A 27,298-nucleotide genomic window follows, 5' to 3' on the forward strand; every position below is an offset into this window, starting at 1 on the left:
TCATTTGGATGCCTCTCAATATATCGTCTCTGAACTCAACACAAGGGTTCCTGAGGTGGAGATCTTCCTCAATATTTGAATGCCAGGTGTGTGTTTTTTTTGTGTCCAGTTAGTGGACCAAAATGTGTCTTTGGCATGACTTTATTCAATTTGGCATGGCCCAAAACTCATAAATCACACTACCCATTGAAAATCACAATATTTTTCATTTCCCAAAATTCCTTGGCAGTGCCGGGCACTTTCTGCTATACCTCCCTGTTTCCCATGTAGGAAAAATGATACACAAAAACATCCCCCAAGAACACTAGCTGTACATCAATACAAGCCGAAGCCCTATTTCATCAGCAGTCAGAATAAAGATAGCACAGGTGCAAAATGGAGATCACCTTTGCAACTGATTGGGAATGACACTTCCTTCTGGCACACATAATATTCTTCCTGATTCCTCCGGCCATCTGACAGAATGGCCTGTAACGCTAGATTTTTGCACAGGGAAAAGCCACAGAGGCAAACATATTGTGTGAGTTATTACGGACATTTGACTCCATGACAGAATGCTGAAATGCAAAATTACTCTGTGCTGCATGTGCATCTTGGGATGCTACTGCATACATTACAAATTAATATAGGATGCTGGATATTCAAAAATGAATGTGAGAAGCCATCCCTACTGTCTAGGGTATTGATGGAAAGGAAATAATATTCACTGTGAATGACATCCATTGCTTGATTCCAGCCAAGTAACACTTTGCCCATTTAAATTCTAGTGTATGCAGTATTCTGAGCATGGTGTATATATATATATATATTACTTTGCTCTGTACATTAGGTGTGGAACATGAGATACTACAAATGAATTCTGAACAATTCTCCCCCAATTTTAAAAATTCAAGCTATGTTCCAAACAGTTCAGGTTGGTATACTTGGGGTCTGTCTCATTGTGTACTCAAACTGTGCTGTGTTGGACCGCCGTATCATTTCCTGAAGGCCACCCAATGTTACGTTTCAGGAATTTGAACTCATATATTTCTGGGAATGCACCATATTGATTCTCCTTTGAGTTTGTCACAGGGGAGAAGGAGGGAAGGTTCAGCGAGCTTATTTAGCCTGTCTTTTCTCCTTGCTTCCGTGAGTTCAAATGTTTGTGTGTGCGATCTGAGTGTTGCTCACTCCAGATCATATATATGAAACTGGTTAGCTTTTGGAGCAATGACAACATAAGAAGATTCCTGCTGGAATCTGACTAAGGAACCTTCTGGTACAGCATCCCACATCAGCTATGGAGAGCCAGATGCCTTCTAAAAAGTATATACAGCATGAACATAGAAGCCTTTCCCTGTTGCTTGTTTTCAACATCTGACGTTCAGAAATATACAGCATTTGAAATTTGAAGTATCTTGGTGTTATGTACTGAGTTGAATAGGATCCAAAATGCATCAGTCTGATTGGCCCTAGAACAATAGGATCCAAAATGCATCAGTCTGATTGGCCCTAGAACAATAGGATCCAGAATGCAGCAGTCTGATTGGTGCACCGGAGCCATCCAATCCAGCTCCAGGTGGAAGGGAATCCGCAACCTGATTGGCTTACAGGAGAATCCCGGAATTAGCCAATCACGTGGGGCCCATTGTGTAAATAATGTATATAAAGCAGACATTCTGGAGGAACTTCCATTCCTCCTCACCACTATGAGCTGAATAAAGAGCATGAAATCCACTCTCGACTCCGAGTATATTTCATTTGGCATAGCTAAAGAGTGGGACCTGCTGAAGAGTGGGACCTGCAGCAAAATGTTGCAATGTTGAGTGTTCCTCTTCAGGGTGAGTTTTCTATGCCCCCCTTTTTTTGCTACTTCAATGAGTCTTGAGGTCCCTCCCTCCCCCAATATCCCTGTTGTGTGTGGATGGTGCTGTTTTGATTTCATAAGATTCAGCACCTTTTTCAAGAGCTCCACTCAAGTGCTTGCATAAACCTCACTTCCATTGTCACTCCCCCTGCCCCCTGCAAGTGAAAGCTTATTTACTGCAGGGGAAGAGAACAATAGTTATGGCTACTCCACTTTAAATAACTGTTAGTTTCATAGACATTTGGAAGGAATTGGGCCTTACTTATATGGATTGTTGTGTTTTGTATGGGAATGCATACCGTATTTTTCGCCCTATAGGACGCACTTTCCCCCCTCCAGAAATGAAGGGGAAATGTGTGTGCATCCTATGGGGTGAATGCAGGCTTCAGGAAGCTATCTGCAAGCCTGCGGAGCCTGGCAGGAACTCCCGCGGGCTCCGAAGGCTTGCTGATAGCTGCCTGAAGCCTGAAGCCTGGGGAGCATGGCACTGCGCATCCCGGGCTTAGGGCAGCTATGCACAAGCCTGCGGCACCCGGCAGGAGTTCCCGCCGGGCACTGCAGGCTTGCCTTCGCTGCTGGACCCCCAGCCCCGAGGCTAAAAACGAAGCCAAGACAGCTAGCGGGATCCACCCCGCTCACTGTCATGGCTTCTTTGCTCTTTGGGGCTTGGGGGGGGATATTTTTTTTCTTTATCCCCCCCCCCAAAAAAAATTAAGTGTGCCCTATGGGCCGGTGTGCCCTATCGGACGAAAAATACGGCATATTTTTCTGTCTGTTTCCTGGGGATTTTAGGGTTAACCAGTGTAGCTTGCTGGGAAGAACCAGTGATGTAAAGGGCTTTTTAAAAAGGCAGCTACTCTGGAAGTGGGCAGATCAAGGTGGATCTCAGCTTAATAAGGAAAGGCTTTTCTACACTTGGGAGAGAAAGGCAGAAAAGGAGGACTGCGTGAGAAGAACAAAGGAGCTTGCATAAAAATCTATCTTGAGAGAAGGCACTGAGAGATGGTGCAGAGGATTGCATGTAATCCTTGTTTGTTCTTCTGCTCTGTTGGGTTTTCTGCAACTTTTTGCATACAATATCTTTTTCTTAAAACTCGGAATCTTGAACAACATGTTTCATAAATCTTTGTGGTCTCTTTTCAATATAAAGACCCTCACACCTGGAAGCCATAACCTCTGCTACTTGGACAGGTTTCAGGAAGACCCCCAGGAAAGCATTTAGGCCATTTGATAGGGAGCAGACTGGTAGAGATAATTCCCCCCTTTATCTGGTGGCAATGAGTTCTTAAAGTGGGAACAGGAAGGTGCAAGCAGAAGGGAATACACTGCTGTGACCCAGATCTCTCTTCCACAGGCAACACCAGACCCAGGGTGGCTGGGAAGCGGCTGTCACAGACATCAAGGAAATGTATGTCTTTTTATTTTTTTCATTACAAGCCATTATTCTTTATAGTGGGACGGGGTGGAATACTGAAAGCCCGTTGCTTGGTAAATCCATCTCCTACACTCACCTTGTACGTTTCCTGTCTTTAATGTCACTGTTTGTTTTTAGAATTATTTCAAGGACATTTCATGCTATCCTAGATTCCACAGCCAGCCAGAAGAAAGAGAAATTTGGAGTCGTGGCCTGAAACAGAATCTCATCACATTTTGGAATGCTGTATGTGGCACAGACAGACAGACAGACATTTGCTTATGGAGAAAAATAATGCATGCAATGGTTTTCTTACGGTTTTCAGTAGCATTGGAATATATCTCCTCTTAGAAATTGTTACGGGGCAGCTGAATTGCACCATAGGTGGAATTTGATGGCAGATAAATAATTCAGTGCGCAGTCCTACTGCTGTGTCACACAGGGAAATAACTCATCCATGCACATGAGCAAAATGCATCTTTGCCATAACTGCCTCTCCGTTCTGTGGGAAGAAGAGATAGCAACGATGGAGCTTGAGACTCAGCATAACAAAGGCAGATGTGGTCCGGCTTTTTAAAGGGGGGGCAGTTGTGGAAAATGGGGAGCCTGGTGGTTTCTTGGGGGTGATCATTAGGCAAGGAGCTGCACATGTCCTTTCTATGTAGTAGGAAAAATACTTGGAGAGTGTGCATGTGGAGAGCATACTTTCAATACTGTGTAATGGTAAGGCTTTCTGTACAGACAATGCAGCCCAGTTTTGTTTATTCTGAGCTGGCAACAGCTCTCCATCAAGAGCTGCACCAAAGTTTTACTCATTTTGAGGCGTGAGTTTCAGGTCAAAACAGTTGCCTTGAGTATTATTTTTGAAGGGTGTCAGGACCTAATATTGAGAACAACTACTTTTTGTTGTTGTTCATGGCCATGTTTCCCCCATTCTGTAGCTGTTTTAGCACCATTATGTCATTTATTTACTGAGTTGAAAGAAATCGTGGGCTTTCATTTCAGTGAGTAAAGATTTTTGCTGTCCTTTGAGACAACGTTTCTTCAAAAGTCATCGCCCAAAGATGAGGGGACTGTTTTCCGAAAGTACTCCAACTCAGCCCTAGACCTTGATATCTGTGAGAGCTTTATGTATTGTATTGTATTGTAGCATATTACATTGCTTTGCATTGTCTTTATACAACACCTTTTTATCCAAAGAGCTCAAAGTGGCATAGATAGTTCTTCCCCTCCTCATTTAATCCCCACAACAATCCTGTGAGGTAAATTAGGCTGAGAGGCAATGATTGGCCTTAGGTCACCCAGGGAGCTTCATGGCCAATTGGGGATTCGAACCCTGGTCTTCCAGATCCTAGTTGGACACTCTAATTTCTACACCACACTGCTTCTCTCTTATAGTGGTGCGGGTGGTGCTGTGGTCTAAACTACTGAGCCTCTTGGTCTTGGCAATCAGTCGGTGGTTCGAATCCCCACGATGGGGTGAGCTCCCGTCGCTCTGTCCCAGCTCCTGCCAACCTAGCAGTTCATGCAAGTAGATAAATAGGTGCCGCTGCAGCAGGAAGGTAAATAGCATTTCCATGCACTCTGGTTTCTGTCACGGTGTTCCGTTGTGCCAGAAGTGGTTTAGTCCTGCTGGCCACATGACCCGGAAAGCTGTCTCTGGACAAACGCCGGTTCCCTCAGCCTGAAAGCGAGATGAGCGCTGCAACCCTATAGTCACCTTTGACTGGACTTAACCGTCCAGGGGTCCTTTACCATTTACCTTACTGGTTCCCTCTTTGTGCTCTCATGCAATCTATTGTTTTAAATTGAAAACTTAGACTGTTAGAGCTACTTGCACACATCTGCTCTAACACTGATCTTTGGCCCCTTCCGTATCAAGAAAGTGATGTTTTGTACATTGCCATTCATGAATATCCACATGCTGATAAAACTAGGTATAATTACATTTCCTCCCCACATAACATAATATTTACAAATACATTCATGAGTATATGTCTGGATATACATATGGAATTCAGGAAGAAAATCAGGGAGCACAAGAAATGCTGGAAAAGGTTGGTTTGGGCTTTTGTTTTCTTTTTGGCTGTCCTAGAAGGCGCAAGGACATAGCTTGATTCTATTTTTCCTCCAAGCAAGTGATTTGTTTCTTATGCCTTCAAGGAGGCAGAGTGTTCTTCCTCTCCTTTGAGCTAGCTGAAGAACTTGTGGCTGTTCAAGGTAGCAACAGTCACTTTGAAACTGGGACACTGTATAGTGCAAATGCTCCCCAGAGGGATTTGAACCTTGAAGAAATCTAGATGCGCCTTCAGACAGCAGTGGCCTTTTATGTCATTGAAACACACAGCTGATTGATGCCACCTGGCCTAGCCACATCTTTTAGCACAATGTTCTTCAGAGAGTAACCTTCAGGTGTCACCCAAATAGCAGAAAAGAAAAAGAAAGATAACAGAGTCGCCATCAATGCGCTCCCCCCCAAGCATGCTAGAGTAATAAAATCATGCAGAATTGGCCCTGTAAAATAAATAAAAGCAATAATACTTAAGCACGAGATATATTGCATTGCCACATTTATCAAAAGCCCACACAAGAAATGTAAAATCATTAACATAACTAATATTGCCTAAAGACTGAGGGAAGCAAGGAGGAGTGAGCATGAATCAGACATTTTGGTGCCTTATCTTCTTCAAGCAGGGAAGTAATTTTAGAAGGTTTCAGCAAAACATTTGAAATTTTCAGTCATTTAACATTCTTCAGACTATTAAACATTAGGAAAAAAAACAATTAACCGCAGCAGAAAAGGGGGAAATGAAACCAAGTGAAATATGCACCAGCTGACTGGCTTCTCGCAAGCCTCAGTGCAAGGTTTCCATGGGAACCAAACTAGGACATCCATTTCCAAATAGACAAATACAGTGGTACCTCGGGTTACGGACACTTCAGGTTACGCGTTTTCAGGTTGTGCACCGCGCCAAACCCAGAAGTTAATTCTGGGTTTTGGCACTCCCGCATGCGCAGAAGTGCTGAATCGCGCTTTGCGCATGTGCAGAAGTGCCAAATCACGACCCGCGTGTGTGCAGATGCGACGCTGCAGGTTGCGAACGCTGCGGGTTGCGAACATGCCTCCTGCATGGATCAAGTTCACAACCTGAGGTCCCACTGTAAGTAACCCAGTCCTGCAAGGAACTCTATAAAGATGTATTCTTTAAACTTGAACAACTCCCTAAACTTCAGCAATGAGCCTATTGTGGCCTGCAATTACCAACAGAATGTTAAAAGGAAAGTTATATTTTAAAGCAACCACATTCTACTGGAACATTTATATATCCACGTTGTTTTAGTCTTGTGTTGATTTCATTAATGGATCTCAGACTAGGACCCCACCTATACTATGGATTTAAAGTATCATTATACCACTTTAAACAGTCTTGGCTATCCCCAAAGAATCCTGGGAACTGTAGTCTGCTAAGGGTTCTGAGAGATGTTTGATGACCATCACAGAACTACAATTCTGATTGGGTGGTTTGGCACTTAATCCCCTTTCCAGGGAACTCTGGGAATTGTACTTCTGTTTGAGGGAATAGGAGGTCTCCTAAGATCTCTCAGCACCCTTAACAAACTACAGTTCCCTAGATTCTTTGGGGGAAACCAAGTGGTATGATGCTGCTCTAAATGTGTAGTATGGATGGGGCCTTGCTATTGCAAGATTATATATATATAAAAAACCAGCAACGATAAAGGAATATCACCCATTCCAATTGCAGGTGATAATTACAAAGAAACAGGATGCCATCAAAAATACTATGTAAAAATGACATGTGAATAGAAAGGTCACAATTCCACTTCCCGGTCGTCGTCGTCTTCTTCTTCTTCTTCTTCTTCTTCTTCTTCTTCTTCTTCTTCTTCTTCTTCTTCTTCTTCTTCTTCTTCCTCCTCCTCCTCCTCCTTCTCCTATTGTTGTTGTTTAGTCATTTAGTCGTGTCCAACTTTTCGTGACCCCATGGACCAGAGCACATCAGGCACTCCTGTCTTCCACTGCCTCCCGCAGTTTGGTCAAACTCGTGTTAGTAGCTTCGAGAACACTGTCCAACCATCTCGTCCTCTGTCGTCCCCTTTTCCTCGTGCCCTCATTCTTTCCCAACATCAGGGGCTTTTCCAGGGAGTCTTCTCTTCTCATGAGGTGGCCAAAGTATTGGAGTCTCAGCTTCGGGATCTGTCCTTCCAGTGAGCACTCAGGGCTGATTTCCCTCAGAATGGATAGTTTTGATCTTCTTGCAGTCCATGGGACTCTCAAGAGTCTCCTCCAGCACCATAATTCAAAAGCATCAATTCTTTGGCGATCAGCCTTCTTTATGGTCCAGCTCTCACTTCCATACATCACTACTGGGAAAACCATAGATTTAAGTATAAGGACCTTTGTCGACAAGGTGATGTCTCGCTTTTTAAGATGCTGTCTTAAAAATTGGAAAGGTTCCATGAGGGATTGAAGAGACTCTTTTTGTCTCAAGTGTAAGTAGGATTTCTAATTCTTTCTGCATTCTGCTTCTTTCACTATCCCTCAAGATTTGGAAACATAGGGTAGGTTTAGCTGCCAGCTGCCCCAAATTCAGCACAGAGATATAATCAATGAAGTATCTAGAACTCATTTCCTTATTATTTTCCTTCTTCTCCCCTAGGTTTCGAAGGCTCTGAAGGATCTGTGGGCTGCTGGTCTCCTGCTGTCACAAGCCGAAGATCCACCCCCTGGTCTGGGATGAGGAGGTGGATGTAATAAACAACAACAAGCTGGAGAAGGTGGAAATAAGAAGGATATTCGTAAGACCATGCAACCAGGGAATGGATGCCACCGATACCAACATGGATGCTGAGTGCTGATCTTTGTTCGTCAGGAACAGGGAGGCCAGAGAGAATTTGGATCACGGGGGGGGGGGGCAGCTCCCTGATTCAAGAAGAGTTCAGGAATGGGATGAGGAAAGGAGAAAGGTAGAATAATGTAAGCCACCTTGAGATTGTTGTAGAAAGGTAATATTAAGAATCGTTTCTCTTCTTTTGTCCAACAGCTGTGGGCATGGGAGGAAGCCCAGGTCTTGCTGCAGGAGTCTATGGTTTGGCTCCTTCCCTTGTGGATACTTTCCCCAAAAAGGAAAGAAGAAGAAGCCCTAGTGAAAGAAGAATGGATACCAAATCCTATGGAAGATGCAGAAAGGGTGAAGCTTACCGGAAAACAATAAATTAAGATAAACTGATTAATTCTGTTTATAAATTCTGTTAATAAAAGATAAATTCTGTTTATAAAAGAGTGGAAATGGTTTATTGAATATTTACAAATAAACTGTAAACGGAAAAGAACATTGCAATAAATTGCAGTTTTATAAAAGTGTATATATATTTACAGTAGATGAATAAATGAGCAAATTTGGATATGCAGAAAATTTATTAAAAATAAAATTTAAGGAACAGTAGAAAGAGGGGGGTGGAAGTCGAATTTTGAAATGTTAAAATGATTGAAAAACAATTGAAATGTATAAAATTGAAAATCATCAATACTGGTAATAAAAAAAGAATGTCCTCCTGGACTTTTTGGTCTTCCAGGAAAAAAGCCACAAGTGGGGTGCCACAGGGTTATGTCCTGGGCGCATCGCTGTTCAATGGCTTTACAAATATAAGGTTTTGCATTTAGGCAGAAAGAACCAGATTCACAAATATTGGGGGGGGGGACACCTTGCTTACTAGCAGTACAGGTGAAAAAAATCTAAGGGTCTTGGTGAACCACAAGCTTAACATGAGTCAACAGTGTGATGCAGCAGCAAAAAAAGCTAATGCTATTCTAGGCTGCATCAACAGAAGTACAGTGGTACCTCGGTTTACAAACACTTTGGGTTACAGACTCCACTAACCCAGAAGTAGTACCTTGGGTTAAGAACTTTACCTCAGGATGAGAACAGAAATCGCGCACCGGTGGCATGGTGGCAGTGGGAGGCCCCAGTAGCTAAAGTGGTACCTCAAATGAAGAACAGTTTCAGGTTAAGGACGGACCTCCAGAACAAATTAAGTTCATAACCAGTATAGTAACTGTACAGTGTCCAGATCAAGGGAAGCAATAGTGCCACTCAATTTAGCCTTGGTCAGACCACACCAGGAATACTGTGTCCTATTCTGGGCACCACAATTTAAGATGGATGCTGTCAACCTGAAACATGTGCAGAGGAGGGTGACCAAGATGATCAAGGGTGTGGAAACTAAGGCTTACGATGAACGCTTGAAGGATCTGGGTATGTTCAGCCTGGGAAAGAGGAGACTGAGAGGAGAGCTTCAAATATCATAAGGGCTGTCACATGGAAGAGGGGGGATGCTTGTTTTCTCCTGCTCTGGATGGTAGGATTCGAACAAATGGCTACAAGTAAAAAGAAAGGAGATTCTGACTAATCATTCGTAAAAAACTTTCTGACAGTAAGGGCTGTTTGGCAGTTGAACAGACTCCCGCGAGAGGTGGTGGGCTCTCCACCCTTGGAGGTTTTTAAGCAGAGGTTGGATAGACATCAGTCATGGATGGTTTCACTGAGATTCCTGTGTTGCAGGGGGTTAGACTAGATGACCCTTGGGTCCTTTCCAACTCAAAGATTCTATGATTCTCAAAAACCAAAAGATATTGTAGACCAGATCTGATAGTTAAGTGAGGAAGGATGAATTGAGTTAAGCTTACAAGAGTTGCCCTCTTTCTGCAGCATAATCCACCATCATTAAGCCGTGGATGCAAGCATTATGGGAGATAATATTTTATTATTATCGCCCAGGCCCCAGCTTCTCAGAGTATAAGTAAGATGCTGAAATTAAGTGGCTGGAAGTTATTAAACATTCTACATACTTGCTTTGTTTGTTTTGTTTTTGTACTACCCTTTCAGGCAGAGAAAGCTCGGCAGAGAAAAGCAAAAAGATAAATTGACACGGGTATGTTCTTTTTTTCTCTGTAGGTTTTAGAGTTCATTAAAGTAGCATTTTAACAGTATGCTGCTGTATTTATACCTTTTTATGCCTCTTTGGTTCCCTTCTGTTGACACCAAGATAAATGGATCAGTGGAAATTGCAATCATCATTAACATTTTCATGGGAAAAAATGGTGCTGAAGTTGCAGTTAAGATGATTACTTGGAATTGATTTTGCCCTATTAAAAGACACTCTAATTACTGAGAAAAGGAAAAGCTGAAACACCCTTCATGCTAATAGCCCTGATTAGAATAGATTTGCAACAAGCTTTAACTACACAGATTAATAACTTGAACCATCATATATAAGAAAACCATTCCTGGAATTTCTGAAGTCACGGAACTCAAGCATGACTCAGGAATAGAACTCTATGTGAGCAGATGAAGAGGCTCTTTTCAACATGTTGAGTCAGGCTTGATTTTCACTGGCTTTGATTGGCTGCCATCTTGGGGCACATTTGGTGCAAAAGGCAGAGCTTGCTTGGCCTCCACTTTTTCTGGGCTTGGCTGTGCCTTGTGAGCCACTTTGAGAGGACTTTTTGTACAGAGCAGCAGCATAAAAGTTGCAGTATCACCACCATCATCGATGTAAGCACAGAGCACCCAGGTGCACGCTGGAGTCCTCCAAAATATACACCCTTCCTCTGCCTGCAGGCAAAATGATGGGCATTCTGATAAATAAGTTGTTGCTTATTTTATCCATTCATACTATGCAACCATGCTAGACCTGCTCTCAGTACTGTCTCCAACTCCTCTCCCCTCCCCTCTCCAGCATCCTTTCCCCACTACATCTTTTGTCACCTTGTGATGGCAGCCATTTTGCTCCCACAGTGCCCTGGGATGTCTGGGGCATGTTGAGGTCCTAAAACATGTCAGCACATGCTGTCAGAAAAGGTTGGTCCTCTTATTGCCACCGCCCAATTTGACAAAGAAAAAAAGGCGTACCCTCAATTCATGAGGCAAGCAGTTCTCCTGGGCTTTTCTATGCCAATGACTTTTAGGAGGACAAATTCACCACCACAAAGTAGGAATGTCAGAGACTTTAAATGAAAACGGAACTGGGAGTAGAAATTGCCAGAGTTAGCATGTCCAGAACAGAAATCAGTCTGGAGAATATGATAAGAGTTCACTGTTGCTATTTTCAGTCAACAGACAATGTGTAATTGATGATCCCCCAGCCAATTTGCAATTTGTTTCCTTTGCATTGGAATGAATGGTGTGAAATGACATGATTATAATGTAATTAAATATGCAAAATCTCATCATTGTGAACAGCCAGGCAAATAATGTGTTTTTTGCTGAAAGCTGGACTGCAGTGAAACAGAAACAGTGTTGAACTTGGTGAGCGCAGGGTTGAATGAAAATCAATACCTTCTTACATCCTTACCACAAGGATGACTATAATGATATTTTGGCATACCTTATTTCAGTCCTACTATGCTTGTCTATGCTATCCAGGCAACAGACAGATGACCACCTTCATGATTGATGCCTTATGGGTGTTGACGATCAGCACTGGGATCAATCAAGACACTCCAGAGTTTTTGCTTCCTTAAGGGTAGAGTTGTGAGCTGGAAAAATAAACCTTGAGATATTTCACTAATCTTAACCAAATCCTATTATTTTTGCTCAAAGTGGCTGTGGATAGTTTACCTGAGCAGGATGTTCCAAATTCATTTTGAGTTTTGCTCAGGGTGTGTGCTGTGGCCCAAAGCCCCAAAGGCAAACTCCTTGCTTTTCTTCTGTATGTCCCTGAGCAAACAAACAAAAAAACCCTCCGAATAACTGCAAGGTTTACCATTTGCCTTTGTTTTCCCCAGTTGCACTCGTGAAAGCCTGAACATTTGTTTCTTTGCCTTCAGGCACGAGGAAAGGTGCTGTTTGTACCAGTTCTCAGGTACTGCCATAGAGCAGACAGTTTCTGAAAAGAAATACATTTCACAGAGCTGAGAGTGGCTGGCAGCACACATCTTTAAAATAGTGAATGTAAAGTTTCCCTTTGTGTGTCTGGCCAAGCAAGGTTATGCAGGGTGACATAGGGCTCCCAATTTAGGGACAGAGACTCTGTTGACTCATTACCTTTGCAGTATGGAAGTCCCTGGTGCTGTGGAATGGAAGCCAATGGAAGTTGAGCTCTTTTCTCATGCTGCAAAGATAATGTGGGAAGCTTCAGGTCACAACTATATAGTTCCTTCAGTCATGGCTTGTGCACCTTAGGACCAGCAGGGTGAGAGGCAAGAAGGTCAACAGTACCTGGAGCCAATGCAAGGCAAAGGCAACTAAATTATAGTTATGTCCCCATCCATCTCTCTACAGAGTTCAACAAGAGCAACAGTTGAGACTAAGAAGGAGGAAGCTGACAGCCAGTGCCACCCCTATGGCTGAACATAAGTAGGAAATTATTATCATTATTATTTATTGAGTTTATATATCGCCCTATACCTGGGGGTTTCAGGGGGTTGCACAGAATAAAATCAAGATATAAAACCACAAAATACATAATAAAAAAGCAACAACAACCAAATATCCCCCCCCCAAAAAAAAACCAACCTCCCACATTTTAAAAGGGCATAGGATGTATATCAGATCAAATGAAGGCCTGGTTAAAAAAGAACGTTTTTGCCTGGTGCCTAAAGGTGTATAATGAAGGCGCCAGGCAAACTTCCCTGGAGAGAGCATTTCACAGACGGGGAGCCACTACAGACAAGGCCTGTTCTCATGTTGCCACCCTCCAGATCTCTCAAGGAGGAGGCACATGAAGAAGGGCCTCAGAAGATGATCTCAGGGTCTGGGTGGGTTCATATGAAAAGAGGTGGTCCTTGAGGCATTGCAGTTCTGAGCCACTGGTTGAGGGCAGACTGAGATTGGTGGGGCATGGCTACATTCATCCTAATGGACTAGCCTCCTTCCCACACTGGTATTGCTCCTCTTGGAAACCAAAGCAATGGTGCCATGGAAAGAACATGAATCTACCACCAAATCAGCCACGTAGGAACTATTTAGTAATGCTTTCCAGCATGCAAGGGAGAGTCTTGCACCCAATTGTCGAGAAAACAAACCCAATTTCCATGCTAAGTTCAAACTAGATGGTTATGTATATGTGCCTTAAACAGTTCTTGACTCTCCAAGTTGAACACAGCCCACCACCCATGGTTGGCAGCCCAACAGGAGCTCAGTAAAGCAGTTTCCCCTGCTTACATGGGCTGCCAAAGCAGAAGGACAATAATCACTTGGTAGGCAAAATATGTGGCTCGAAAGATTTGCATGATTCAGTGGGCCTCAGGTGGCGCCGGTCCACTTTGCACACTTCAGAATTAAATATTCTGTTGGGCTTTGAAATGAATTTCAATTTATCCTAGCATGCCTTGGGATTTAGCCTGATCCCAGGTAGGCTGGAGGACTTTACCGTCACACAGGTGCCTATTGATTTTTAAGGTTCCATGGATTTTAATGTTCATAGCTTTCACAGGACTGAGCAGCTAGTTTCTTTCAGAATCTTTCCAGGCACATCAAATGAAGTTGGATTCATACAAATGGACACAAAAGCAGTGGGATTTTGTAGCATCAACTACCAAAGAGAGAATGTTAGTAGACAGTCAGTCCCAAGAGGCTGTTTGTGATGGCTTGTTTGGCTTTGTGAAAATCAGAACTAGGATCACAGGGGGAGCTCACTTTTTAGAAGGGGATAGCAGCTGCATGATTTGGCTTAAAGTTGAAGGAGTTGTGGGGAGCTTAGATTTTATTGTCTCTTCTACCTCCCCACTTCCAAATAAGTCAAGTACTGGTGGAAATAAATGGTGAATGGCTGGTGAATGATAACTGTGAAATCAGGACTTATCTGAAAATCCTTATCTGTTTCCCTTTATTTTATATCTTCTTTGAGAGATGCTAAATGAAGCTAGATGCCTATTTAACAACTTCATTAGGATAATCAAATCTATACACAGGACAAAAAGCAGCATGCCAGGAGAGAAAAAAAAAGATCAGTTTAGAAATCAAAATGGGATGGTTATTTCTTGTATTCAGTTAATGAAGCAAACCAAGACCACTTCAGATGATATTTCCAGGCCTACTTTATACAGAAGAATGAGGGGGGAGGGGGTGCCATGGCATCAATTCAACAATGCCTGCATATGCAAAATTCAGTGTACACATTTGCTGGTAACATCATCAGTTTACCCAGGAAAAAAACAAAACTGGCTGAGGAAGGGAGGCTTCCTTCAGTCTGCACCCTGTACTGAGCCAAATATCTGCCCCTGCCTCCCCGCCAAGTGTATGAACTGGCCTGCAAGAGATGAGAAAAATTCCTCATCATCTTTCCCTCCCCATTCAGGTTTATGAAGGCTGAAGCAGAGGCGTAGCTCATGGGGGCAGGGCGCACTGGGTACCACATTGTGGGGGTGGCACTCTGGGGGCCTGCAGCATGCCCAAGCCATGTGTCTCTCCACCCTACAGCTGAGGGGGAAGCAGCAGGCGGAGTCCATGGATGCTCTACGCACTGTGCCCTGCCCTGGCTCACCTCATCCTGTGGGCAACGTGCCCTGCCCCCGAGTGCCTGAGCGGCTAGCTACACCGCTGGGCTGAAGGCAAATTATAGACACGTTAAATGAAACAAACCCATAACTTGAATTAAGCCTTCACAATGAAAGGATAAACAGAAATAATAATAATAATAATAATAATAATAATAATAATAATAATAATAATAATTTTTATTTATATCCCGCCCTCCCCAGCCGAAGCTGGGCTCAGGGCGGCTAACAACAATCAAAATAGTCCAACATTCTAAAAACATTCATTATAAAATTAATTAAAATCAAATTAATGGCAACCATCAAGCAAAATTCTGTGCAGATTGCCAGAGGAGGGGGTCAGGCTGCGCCCTGACCAAAGGCCTGGTGGAACAGCTCTGTCTTGCAGGCCCTGCGGAAAGATGTCAGCTCCCGCAGGGCCCTAGTCTCTTGTGACAGAGCGTTCCACCAGATTGGAGCCGCGGCCGAGAAAGCCCTGGCTCTAGTTGAGGCCAGCCTAACCTCTCTGTGGCCTGGGATCTTTAGGATGTTTTTATTTGCAGACCGTAAATTTCTCTGTGGGACATACCAGGAGAGGAGGTCCCGTAGGTACGAGGGTCCTACTGTTCTTGTTGGCATCCATTTGTCTTGAGTGTGCCTCTAGGGGTTAAGTCAAACTACTCTGTTTACAGCACAAGCCTTGGCAGTGGGTGGGTATGGAGGTCCTGGGCTGCCCAGAAGACAAGACCCCACTCTTGGCATTGCTTATGTGGTTCAAAGCAAAGAAGAGCAATACGTTTGGCACCAGGAGTTGCCAGGAGGCGGAATACAAGGCTCCATCCAAACATCTAAGGGACTCCACTAGCATTTGTGTAGGGTTTACTCTTTAGCCTTTTATCTCCCAAAGATATTTTGCAAAGGCAGTGGAGTTTTAGGATCAGAATTTCTCTTCTCCAAATGGGCTACCTTTCCAGGTTGAAGGTCCCCATCTGCCCCTCACTTCCCTCTAGCCTATAGCATTCTTGACCGTTGGACCCACTATTGTCTTTCAAAAGACACAGAGTACAACAAATGTTTGAAGACTCCATAACTGCATCCTATTAATACATACTGTAGGATGGGATCTGCCCCCTTGAATGTGATGATACATGCTCAGTATATAAGCATGGAGAGTCCCCACAGAATTCTTGGAAATGACAGAGAGAGAATGATGAAAGTCTGTTCCTGTGGCATGGTGATTTCACTTTGGAAGCACTGAGCCATGGCTGGCACGAGAGGAAAGCCATTTCTTATTCAAAATGATGAATGTCACTGTATGAACATGCTTAGAAAATTCAGCTCCTCAAGCTAGCGCTAGCAATTAATATCACATATTTAACATTCCAATCAAATCTTTAGCCCTTCTGGCCATTTCAGACTGGACATGTTTTGTCAGCCCCACATCAAGCAAAATAACTTCCTTGGAATTTCACCTATTTGACAATTTGTGCTTGACAGCAGTTCATCAACATCCTTGCCACCAAATTTGTAATTTGTTTCTATATGTTTGTTTTTTATTTTGGGTGTTCGTGTTTCAATGAATATATAATAGTGAATATATAAATTGTGTGTGTGTGTGTGTGTGTGTGTAATATAGTGAGTAAACTTATTTCACAGTATATACATAGCTGCAGTGCTTTCTTTTCTGGGGGTTACGTATACCCCTAAACATTTTGTGAATCTTTGTACTTTTGTCCATTTACTGTATTTATTTTTCCTGAATTCAACTATAAAATGGTGATTTTATTGAATCAAAATGAGAGCACCCCTAAACATTTTTTTAGGGGGGAAAGCACCACATAGCTGTATATAAAGCATGTTCTCCCTAAACGAGAGCATGTGTTGCGGTTGGGCTATACAGGCCACTTTGGTATGACTGTGCAGTTTGGGTAACCTAGGTCAATAAGTGGTTAATTGGGTTAATGGGGAGTTATGTATGTAGCCAATTTGGGGGTGGGGTTAGAGCCTTTAAATACAGGTCGCCATTGCTGGGCGTCCTCTTGGCTTTTACACCGGATCAAGGAGCGGTTTGCATCTGGAGACGGTTGTATTTGAGGCCTTGCCAAATTTAATTGCTCACTGTCGGGCTCTTTAGCCCTATTTCCTTCACCCTTGTTCCTTTTAATCCCCTTTTAAATTGATTCTGCTATTAATTCTTTCCCAATAATTATATTTCCCCCCTTCCTTTTGAATTAATTTTTTCTCTCTATCAGACCTCTCCCCCTCTCCACTTTCCCGGGAGGCAGAAGCATGGGCTGAGGGTGGTTCCCCCCCCCAGCCCCCGGTAGGCTTCTCCTCCCCGCCCCCCCCCCCGTTCGGCTGGAACCCCGCCGGATCGCCGGCTCATTTATCTTGCTTTCGGCCTTGAGGCCTCAGCCGCGAAACCGCCGTTGCTCCCCCCCCGACGCTCGTACCTGCCTGGCCCCGCGGACGTCGACCAGGTCGCCAGGCCGTGGTCTCGGCGGAGCGGCCCGTCCCTGCCAACCGGCTCCTTCCCGGTGGGTTGGGGGAGGTTTAGAGCGGCGCATCGGGCGCATTTCGTCGGGGGGCCTAGCGAGCCCCAGGGCAGGCCGCCGCTCGGGCGCTGCGCGGCGGCCTGCACGCACGCCCCCCCTCCACCGGCGCGGCTTGTACCCGCCCGTGGTGGGTTGCTGCGCCGTCGGGGGAGACCGTCGCCGCTGCCTGGCTCCTTCCCGGTGGGCCGGGGGCGGCCTATTTCGGAGCAGCGGGTGCTTCCCTTGGGAGGCCTAGCGGCCCTCGGGGTGAACCGCCGCTGGGGCGCTGCGCAGCGGCCCGCACGCGCACCCCCACCTCCGTCGGCGAGGCTTGTACCCGCCCGCCGAGGAATTTGGCTGCGCCATCGGAGGAGGCCCTCCATTTTCCCAGCTTGGTGCGGCGTTTGCGGCCGCTTGCTCCCTCTTGTGGCCGTTGCCGGTATCGCACCCGGGCTGCGTTTCGGCTCCCCCTCCCTTCTTTCTGGTTGGTAGGTATTTGTGCCTTCTAATTCTTTTAGGTTGAGGCAGCTATTTCGGCCTTCGCATTCGTGGGCCTTGGCTGGCTGGCCCGTTATGGTGCAGGTTTGCTTTGTATCACTGCATTTGGCTAGGCAGTCGCTTCTGCCTTGTGAGTGTGCCTGCCCCTTTTGAAATTTATTATTTATTTATTCATTTATTTAATTTAGCTGATATAATTTCAATTGATTTTAATTGATTTACTTTAAGCTACTTTATTTGATTTACCTGGTATTAATTTATCTTAAATTAATTTATTAATTTAATTTAATTCGATTTTATTTACTTTTCATTTATTTCATTTTCTCGTAATTTTGGTAATTTTAATTCTTTTACTAGGCCTCATTTATTCTAGTATTTCTCTAGTTCGATCGTCTTGACTGGTTACGTGTTGCTGTCTTCTGTAATTGTACTGACTGGTTGGTGACGCTTAATTGTCCTATTATTTCCATATAGCAGTTATGGCTCCAAAGAAGGCCGCCGCTCGCACGGTCCCAGCTGCCGCCTCCAAACGGCCTATTAGAGGTCCATCCCAGGCGCTCCGTTCACGTACCCCGGATCAGCCGCGAGGGCAGGTTCAATCCTTAGTGGAGAGCATGGCCGGTGACCCAGCAGCCTTATCCCGCTTTGCGTCTGAAATGGATGGCTTCCTTCAACATTGCTCCACCCAGGCATCGGCATCCGGAAGGCGCCCTTCACATGCATCGGCGTCATCTCCGGCATCTCCGGCATCTAGCGAAGATGGGAGGGAGGGGTTACCTCTGGGGGGGTTGATTATGGACCCCCCACCAACACAGCCCCCTGGCTTACCTGCAACACGGGGTCGGTCCCGCAGATCTGCGGGTGCCACCAGAAGGGCCTCAGGAACGCGTGGCCCTTCTGGGGCGCCAACTCGCCGACGTGCTACCCCCCAGCTTTCTCCTGAGGCGCCATCGGGCTCCGGCTTCTCACGTGCTGTCTCTTCGCAGTCTATTTCAGCTACACCCCTGCTGAATCCTGAGTCTGACTCATCGATTGAAGACAGTCTTCCAGTCCCTGCCAGGAAGTCCTCGGGGGGGAAGCGGCGCCGTAAGAAGGCATCCAGGAAACGTGCGAAGAGGAAGAAGGACGACTCATCTTCCTCTTACTCTGGTACGTCTTCCTCTGATTCCGATAGCGAGGGTAATGCTTTGGAACTTTATTGGGGTTTTGGTGAACTGGCTTCGGGGCTCCCCCGGTGGGCTTGGGAGCGAAGGGCTAATACACATAGGGCAAAGTATGGTGCGGTGCAGGAATGTAAGGATGGCGCTTTGGTCCCTGACGTTAAAGTCTCGACCAATTCCGCCAGGGACATCATACCAGGATCGCACTTGTCTGCTAAACTGCGGTCCAGAATTTTAAATGGGCGCTACGTAGACATATTCAGTTTGCTCCCACCGTCAGAGGAGCAAGAAAAGCCAAGTTTTTCATCCAAAAAATCCCCCGGGACTTCTAGCGCGGACAGGACTTTCGAGCATTGGCTCGATTGTTTCCAGGTCTTCGCTGGCGTGGTCTCTGCGGCTTATCCAAGGAGATCTCTTCATCTGTTAGTTTACTTGTCTATTGTTCGCTCTGCGTTCACCAAAGCGGGTGGAAAAGCGGCGATCAAATATGACGAGAATTTTAGGCGCCGCGCCGCCAAGATTCCTTCGGCCCGCTGGGATCGCAAGGATCTTGATGTGTGGACCACTTATGTGGCTCCGCTCATGGAGAAAAAGGCGACCGAACAGCAAAAGCCGAGGAATTCGGCGTTTGGGGCGGGCCAACGTTTTGTTTGCTGGGATTATAACAGAGGCTCCTGTCAGCGCACAACATGCAGATTTGCCCACTTGTGTGAGAAATGCAACGGAACCCATTCAGCTTCCGCTTGTTTTGGTGGTAGGCGGCCCTTTCGAGGGGCAAGGGGGGGCACTCAGCAACCCCCCAAGTCAGCTCCCCTTCCCTCCACTTCAGGAACAGGAAAATAATGTGTTGACCTCTTTGGCTCACACCCCTGTACGATCTTCGGCCCTTCAAGCTTGGCTGCAACATTACCCTGATAAGCTTGCGGCACGTTACCTCGTTGATGGTTTTTCGGTTGGTTTTAGGATTCCGGTAGCCATGCCTCCCGTGGCACGGAATCCCTTAAATCAAAAGTCAATTTATGAGCTCCCCGACATTGCCAGGAGAAAGATCACAAAGGAGGTGGCCATGCAGCGTATGGCTGGTCCTTTTAGTTCTCCTCCGTTGTCTAATTTACACATATCCCCATTGGGTATAGTACCAAAGAAGGCCCCTGGCGAATATCGCTTGATTCACAACTTGTCGCATCCTGTGGGCACTTCTGTCAATGACGTTATTCCTCAGGAGCTTTGCTCTGTAAAGTACGCCTCCCTTGATCATGCGATCAAGATGATTCGGAAGTTTGGCCGGGCCGCTTTGTTGGCAAAATGCGACATCGAGTCGGCATTTCGCTTGCTGCCAATTCATCCAGAGGATTTTTGGCTGCTAGGTTTCCAATTTGAGGGAAATTATTACTTTGACAAAGCCATGCCCATGGGTTGTTCAATAGCGTGTGCCGCTTTTGAATCTTTTAGTACGTTTTTGGAGTGGGCCCTCAAACAGAAGACGGGAATGGACGGAGTCACTCATTATCTCGATGATTTTTTACTGGCCTCAGGTCGCGATACCGACGGCTGCTCGGTGTTGCTGCATGCCTTTGCCGAACTCACGCAGGAATTGGGTGTTCCGCTCGCAGCGGAAAAAACTGAGGGTCCTTCCACCCAGCTCACTTACTTGGGCATCCTGTTAGATACTGTTTCTCAAACTTCCAGCTTGCCAAAGGATAAGCTGGTTGCGTTGAAGAAGGTTATAGGGGAATTGCTGCCTTTGAAAAAGGTGTCACTGAGGCAACTTCAGTCCCTATTGGGTCACCTGAATTTTGCTTGCAGGGTGGTGGCTCCTGGGCGCCCCTTTTGTTCACGACTGGCTCGTCTCACTGCGGGGCTGAAGGCCCCACATCATCGGGTTCGCCTCTCCAGTGAGGTCAAGGCCGATTTGTTAATCTGGCTTGACTTCCTCGAAGGGTTCAATGGTGTATCCCTGTGGCAAGACACCTTGAATCTGCATAATGACTTTCAGGTCCACTCAGATGCTGCGGGTTCCCTGGGCTTTGGTCTTTATTGGAAGGGCAGATGGTGCGCCAAGCGTTGGCCACCAGCCTGGCAAGGTGAAGCCATTACGCGGGATCTAACTTTTCTTGAGTTTTTTCCCATTGCAGTAGCTGTACACTTGTGGGTCGATGATTTCAGAGACCGTCGTGTCTGCTTCTGGACTGACAACCAGGCGGTGGTGAACGTGTTGGCTAAGCTGTCGTCACGCTCACCCAGGGTGTCGGCTCTCCTGCGGGTTTTTGTATTGCACTGTTTACGTTGTAATATCGTGTTTTCTGCGCGTTTCGTCCCTGGGGTGTCTAACGAAATTGCTGATGCTCTGTCCCGTTTTCAGATGGAGCGGTTCAGACTTCTAGTTCCAGAGGCTCAGGAACGTCCGGAATATTTCCCGGATCATCTCTGGAACCTTGGCAGCAATTAGTTTTCCAGGGAGTAGCGGCATCTATTTCCCCTTCTACTCTCCGCTCGTACTCTAAAGCTTGGGCTGCTTTTATTAGTTTTTCCCATCCGCCAGCCAGTGAGGAAAGGAAGGGCCCACCTTCCACTTCTCAGGTGTTGAGATACCTGGCGCACCTATTCCAATTGGGTCGTGCAGCCAGGACAATTAGGATGCAAGCGGCTGCTATAGCCTTTTTCTGTAAAGCGCATTTTGACAAAGATCCTTGTGCTAAGTTCGTGGTTCGCAAGGCCCTGGAGGGTTGGAGTAGGATGTGCCCTTCCCGTCCAGCTCACCGTGCCCCTATCTCATTTGACCTACTCAGCAGAATGCGCAAAGCGCTGCGGAATGTATGCTGGTCCAAGTACGAGGCTCGCCTTTTTTCGGCGGCCTTCTCCATTGCCTTTTTTGGTGCCCTACGGGTGGGCGAGCTGGTGCTCGAAGTTCACAAGGATGGTAGATCTAGGGGTCTGCTTTTACGGGATGTGCAACTATTCCCTACAGAGCTGCTACTCACAATTAGGAATTCAAAAACGGATCAGAGGGGCAGGGGAGCCCTCGTTCGTCTCCCTGCTTCAGAGGTGGCAGGCCCTTGCTCGGTGAAGGACGTTAGGAGGTTCCTGGCTGTTCGCCCTGCGGGGGATGGTCCGCTGCTGGCACACGAAAATGGGTTGCCTTTATCAAGGCACCAGTTGGCAATGGTCATGCGAAAGGCGATTTTGGCTTGCGGGGAGTCTGCTGATGGTTTTGCCCCTCATTCCTTCAGGATCGGGGCTGCCACGACGGCTGCACACTGGGGTCTGTCAGCTAACAGGATTAAGAATATGGGCCGATGGAAATCTAATGCGTTTAAAGGTTACGTTCGTTAGCAAGGCGGTATGCTGACATGTTGTCTGCTTGTTTATCTCAGGTGTAGCAGCGGTTCGCATCTGGATGGTGGGACACAGTATCGTGCACTGGGCTGGCATTGGAGCTCGACAGTCCGGATTGGGAGCGGGTCTCGGCCTTCCTCCACATGTACACGTGTCTTGGCTGTCCAGACGAGGGATGCGCTGGTCAGAATTCCTGCCGCTGATTCGGAGGCAGATGTTTCTGGAAGGGCCGCCCACGGCTGTGGTGGTGCAACTGGGCGAGAATGACCTGGTTTCCACGGACTGTCTGTCGCTAAGGGCGTTAATCTTAAGTGACCTAGAGGTGTTACGGGCGTTGATGCCGTCAGCTAAAATATTTTGGTCAAGGCTTTTGCAACGACGGGTATGGAGGGGAAGTCATTGCCCAGCTGCCACTGAGAGGGCCAGAAAACGTATAAATGCTGCAGTAGCGAGAAAGATCTTGGAGTTGGGTGGTGATGAGATTTCACACCCTAAGATCCTTTTTCGGGACGAATCCCTCTTCAGGGAGGATGGGGTGCACCTTTCGGCTTTAGGTAATGAGGCTTGGCTAGGTGCAGTAGTGGAAAAACTGAGGTCCTGGCTGGGTTTGTGAGTGGTTTGGCGGTGAGCTTGGCGCTCCATTGGCGGTTAGGCATTGGTTAAAATTCGGTGGAGGAGGGGTAAGTGCCTACCCCTCCAATGGTGATGCGGAAAAAGGGAATTCCGTTAAAGGAATCCAGGGGCTTGCCATTCTTTCGTCCTTGTCCCTGGAATCGGACCTGGGCCGTGCAAGCCCCACCGGAACATGAGGGTGAGGAAGTGATGGTTTGGGGCCCAGCCTCACTTCCTCACCCAATACTTGTTTCCCATGCTGGCTTACGCTGGAATCCGGAAGTCAGCTCTGTCCCTGGGCATGGACAGATAGTCATAACCAATGCCTAAGCAACCACTCACAATTATGTATTCAAATAAAGTTGTGGCCAAAATTGATGCCAAAAACCTTAAACAAAAATTATGTGTGAAGTGTGTGTTTCTTGGTGGGTGGCCTGGAGGGACTCAACACGCAATAGGGGTGTCATCTTTTTGAGGAGGCCAAATAATGAGGTGAGTTAGGGTCTTCTCCCCTCCTGGGTCAAAACACAAGGTCAGTACCCCTCTGAATTTGCTCCCACAAAGCCTCGTCTTGCTCTGTTGCTTCCCTCACCCCCACCCCTGTGCTTTTCTGATAAAATAGTTTTATGTTTCTGTATATTTCAATGTTTCTGTATGTTTTAATGTGTGGGGGCCTTGCAAGAAGTAAAGCTATACAAAATGTTGCCTGTGGAGGACTAAAGGGTTCTGGGTTGTTTTGTTGTTGTTGAAGCATAGCAACAGAGAGGCTTAAAAAAAGAAGAAGTTTAAAGCTTCATTTAAGTTTTTTTTTATTACTATTCTACATTGTTCTGCTTTAACAAAACAAACAAATAAACCCAGAGCTCTTCAGAACTCCACATGCCCCCAGACAGACTCATGTTGTAAGGCCTATTGGAGGCCTGAAGGCAACTCAGAAGACACAGACAAGCACTGGAAATGTTTTTAAAATGTACAATAAAAAATACCCATCACTTGACCATCTCATAATTATTTCAAGGTAACAAAGAGCAAGAGAGAAATGCTAGCTCCTGCTTTAAAATAAATGGAACTAATATGGATTTGGGAGTTTTAGTTGGCTTAGTAAAACTATTGCCCTAATGTTCATTATAGAAGAAAGTTCTCCTACAAAGGTCTCTGGACCTATTTGTCTACAATTTGACAGGCTTAATCCACTCTGCAGGGACTCCCATGCTTGTGAATTTCATCCGCTTTGGCCAAAAGGGGGGAAATGTTGCTGTTTTTAGATTTCCTGTTATAGTGAGTAGGGAATACAGAGCTTTCTTTTATACAGAGTGGATCATAACCCCAGATTGGAGTGGAGAGAGCAAATCAGAAACAGGCCAGAATGGGTTGCGCCTCGAGGCCCCAAGACCCACCCCCAAAATAAATACACACGGACACTTATATTAGTTTAGGTTTTGGGGCAAATTTTTGGGCCACAACTTTATTGAAATACAATCGCGTGAGCGGTATTGGCTTAGGCACTGCCTCCCCACTATAACTGGCTCCACCTCTCAGGGTGATCGTCAAATGGGGTAAACCAAACGAGGGAGCTAGGCCAATGAGGACCAACCTAAGCTCACGCTGGGGTTCCTGTGGTCCTGGCATGGCCCTAGCCCCTCAAGCGGACTTTGGATGAGATCCAGGACCCTCAGATTCCTTTAACGAAATACCCAGTTCCTGGAGGGGCAGGTGATGGCCGCCCCTCCCCTCTCCCCAATCCAACTGAGCCAATGCCTAACTGCCACCTTACAAGTTGTGACGATTTGCTAAGGGGTAGGCAAAAACCAAATGGCTAAAGCCAATCTGCCAAATGGAAAAATTCCTACCCAGCCCCTGTTCCAAAACAGGTGACCCAAACCAAAGCAAGGCGAAGCGACTAACTAAACTAGGGAGGGTGGGCGGGTGTTCAACAGTGCGAAGCAAGTGCCGCTCCTTGCATCACACTGCTGTTTTTAAAGCCCCTGGGATCACACCACCACTGGCTATTGACTAAAATCGCCTGGTGTGATCCCAGGGGAATGGCCAGGACTTCTTGCTCCCCCCCCCATTTTAACCCTATCAGGTGAGCTCTTGGGTCCCACACGCAACCAGGACCCTCTGTTATGAGGATCCCATTTATGGCATACTCTCCAACATTTCTCCAATGAAAACAGGGACGTCCTAGTTGTCATCGTTGTTGTTGCTGTTAATACCCCACCCATCTGGCTGTGTTGTCTTAGCCACTTTGGGTTGCTTCCAACACATATAAAAACAATAAATCATTAAATATTTTAAAACTTTCATATACAGTGCTGCCTTCAGATAGCTTGGGATTGGATAATTCCATACCCTCCAACATTTCTCCAATGAAAATAGGGATTTCCTAAGGAAAAGTGGTATATTCCGGGATCAAATCAGAAACCAGAAATCCAGAACTGTCCTTGGAAAATAGGGACACTTGGAGGGTCTGCTAGTGATACAAGACAAATCTTGGGACCAGTGCACAGCCTTTACACATAATAATAAGTATTCTAACAATTATCAGCAATTAGAATACCAAATCCTTTTAAAGCATATTTTGTCATTGTTATTCATCACAGAGATACAGAATGTCAGAGTTTATATGCTGCTCTAAGCCTACAAAGCTTTGACTCTCTTGGCGAAATAATATTAGAAAAGGAAAGATGAGCATTAGCATTCTAAAGTAGGATTTTATAAAGATTGGGGTGAATGTTGTTATGTTAATAAAAATGTGAATACAAATGGAAGGTATTAAGAAGAAAGTGGCTAAATGGGAATATTTATCTTGCTTATATCACTACCTGCGGCTGGTTATTATTATTTTTTCCACTGCAGCTTATTTTGACATTTAGGATCAAGGTTCATTCCCAGCCAGCCTTTGCAGTTTGAAGAGCCACAGATTGTTTAATTAGCCAAAGGCCAGTGAGAAGAGGATTTATTTTTTTGCCTGATACCCTAAGATATGTAATGAAGGCCCTAGGCATTTTGCAAACAGGGAACCATTGCAGAAAAAGCTTTCTCTCATGTCGCCAATGAAGGAGGGTCACAAAGAAGGGCCTCAGATGATTATTGAATGATCCGGGTTGGTTTATACGGGAAGAGGTGATCTGAAGTTAAAGTAAGTTTTTAAAAGCCAGTACTTTGTATGGACCTGGGAACTAACTGGCGGCCAGTGCAGTTGGACAAGGATTGGTGCTATATCCTCAAACCTGGCTGCTGAATTCTGCAGCAGCAGGTAGCCCCATGTATAATGCATCAGAGTAATCTAACCTAGAGGTTACCAGACAGTGGTAATCATACAGGGCGACCAAAGCAGTTTCTGTGTCCAGACTTGGTCTAAACTCTGTTTGAAATGGCACTTTCCTCTGAGAGTGTCTGGATCTCTACCCTAAGGGGAGTCATCAAGGTGAATGAATGAAAGGGAATCTGCAAATTTGTGCAGCTGTACACTCTTATCGCTGCCTGCTTCAGCAATATCAGTTAAACAGTAAAGCTGATATATCAATGCACAGATGAGAGCAAGCAGAATCTCATTTACTCAAAGAACCAAAATCTACCCTCTGGCTACAAATTACTGCATATTATCCCTCCAGAACCCCATGTTTGATTAAGGGAAATTAGATAAAAACTTATGCTTTCAAGGGAAGGCAATAACTTATGAAATATTCCAAGAAACTGTTTACTCTCTTTGTAGAGCACTTGGATATGTCATAACTCTGTCAAGAGTGCATCAGGTTTAGGAAAGACTGGAGTAATTAAATCAGAGCAAGCCTAATGTGGCATTCTTCAGATAATGTTGAGCTCCATCTCCCATCAGCCTTAGCCACTGTGACCAATGGCCAGGAATGATGGGAATACAGTGGCATGTGAAGGGCATCACATTGGAGACCCTTGGTTTTTTGGGTTTTTATTTTGTTTGTTTGTTTTGAAAAATAATGTTATGTATAACATTCTCCTTCTGCTGCACCCAGAATGTACTGACACCCCCTTCTGATAGCGGCATTTATCCAATTTCCTAAGAGAATCAGTGGTGTGTTTTCAGATTTGGTAAGATTGCTGGGCTAAGTTTGCATGCTTGCTCCTATCTCATTGTCACTTGCTAAAGCTAATGAGAGCTGACGGGAACTGAAGGTGTCTGGGGTCTGAAGAACCCTGCACATGCCGGTTTTTGTTTTGTTTTTTTTTGTTTTTGCTATAGTAAGTGCTTTTCAATGGTGGAGTTTGTGGTTCGAGGACCTGATCCCCGCTTTGTGGAATGAAGACACACGGACACAGTGTATAAGGTTAATGGGCAAGAAAAGGCCACAACTTTATTGATTACAGCAAGTGAGAAGGTATTGGCTTAGGCATTGGACCACGGAAGATTGACTCCACCCACTC

The 27,298-nt window shown here is 45.6% G+C and overlaps 1 long non-coding RNA gene across 2 annotated transcripts in view; it reads right to left on the minus strand.

Annotated features, from left to right (window-relative positions):
- Positions 1-27,298, minus strand: part of LOC309371904 — a 64,572-nt gene that overhangs the window by 20,067 nt on the left and 17,207 nt on the right. Inside the window, exon 3 of one of the 2 annotated variants that reach the window (XR_014169337.1) lies at positions 3,577-3,762. The exons of the other annotated variant lie outside the window; for it this stretch is intronic. This is a non-coding gene — a long non-coding RNA (uncharacterized lncRNA). The remainder of the gene's footprint in view (positions 1-3,576; positions 3,763-27,298) is intronic. 2 annotated transcript variants of the gene reach the window in all.

Source organism: Podarcis melisellensis, assembly GCF_964234715.1.
Source record: "Podarcis melisellensis genome assembly, chromosome: 6".
Classification (NCBI taxonomy): Eukaryota; Metazoa; Chordata; class Lepidosauria; order Squamata; family Lacertidae; genus Podarcis; species Podarcis melisellensis.